The 1,291-nt window shown below is 41.2% G+C and overlaps 1 pseudogene across 1 annotated transcript; it reads right to left on the minus strand.

Annotated features, from left to right (window-relative positions):
* On the minus strand, positions 1–1,013 carry LOC116103578 (annotated as a pseudogene). Its single transcript, XR_004123501.1, has one exon. The product of XR_004123501.1 is annotated as an uncharacterized protein C9orf85 homolog pseudogene (transcript).
* Between the last annotated feature and the right edge of the window lie 278 nt (positions 1,014–1,291).

The raw sequence follows: 1,291 nt of genomic DNA on the forward strand, positions 1-1,291 counted from the left end.
AAAATCATTACACATGCTTGTATGTGTGTGTAAAAATAGACTGTTTTGTTTTGTACGATGTAAGGGGGCTTTTGCTAATGAAGTCACATACCCGAGGTCAGGCTATGGATATGTACTCTGAGCCAGTCATCTTAGTTTTCCATAAGATAGTTCTGATACAATCACCAATTCTCAACACTGAATAATTTGACATTAGATAATGTTTTTCTTAACTTCTATAGGTCTTATACAACATGCCATGGTATGCCCACACATATTTTGTATATACAGCTTAGTGTTATTGTGAAAACCTTTAGGATTCTGTTACTCAAATGTTATAAGTAACCGATATTGCTCCTGAGCCAGTTCTGCCTATTGGAACAGACTCTTCGGACTTGCTCTGTGCTGTCAGGCCTGCATGTCCCCACCCGAGTCAGACTCAGCATCTAAGTCCTCATCACTGTCTTCCTTCCGTCTGCAGCTTCTTCTATGGTTAGAACCTTCATTTTCAGTATTGTCTGAAGTTTCTGGTTCTTTATTAAACGGAATAACGATCTCTTCTTTTTTTCCACATTTTGCACAAACTTCAAGTTCACAGGCACATGGTCTACACATTATGTAGTAAGAGTCCTTCACTGTCTTTTGTAAACATTTAACATATTTCTTAGGCTTTGACAGTGGCTTATATTTGCTGTATTTTACATGCCATTCAAGGACTTCTTTGCAGCGCTGACATACTCCATCATGAAGTTTTGCATTAATTTTCTTGGTCTGAACACTCTTATCAAACTTGTCATTTTTGAAGGTGAACGTATTCTGGTGCTTCTGAGGCCGGGACCGAGTCACGTTTCCTTTCTGGGAACTCATCGTCAAATCTCAAGCACCACAAGTCGGTGCAGCCTTTAAGTTACAGGAAAGGGTAAAGAAGTTCCCGCCCCAGGTTGAGACTCTCGACAGTGACCCGGAAGGAGTTCTTCTACTCTTTCCGTCCCCGCCCCAGGTCGGCCCATGTGACTCCTTAGGGGGGTCACGCTCCGCTCACTCCGACCGCGTACCCTAGACTCTTGTTTTTTCATATGAAGTTGAGTATTATTCTTTCAAGGTATATAAAGATTGTGTTTGAATTCTGACAGGGATTTATAGCAGGGCTTTCTTAGACCTGCCTGTGATATAAATAATGACATAGAGGAGTTTTAATATTTTTATGCTTAGGCCTTTTGCTGGGCAATCTCTTTAGTACTCTAACCTGACTAGTCCCTGGCACTATGTCCCACCACATGGCCAGATTTATTTACCTCTCTGTTCTGCTTTA

Source organism: Mastomys coucha, unplaced genomic scaffold (assembly GCF_008632895.1).
Source record: "Mastomys coucha isolate ucsf_1 unplaced genomic scaffold, UCSF_Mcou_1 pScaffold21, whole genome shotgun sequence".
Taxonomy (NCBI): domain Eukaryota; kingdom Metazoa; phylum Chordata; class Mammalia; order Rodentia; family Muridae; genus Mastomys; species Mastomys coucha.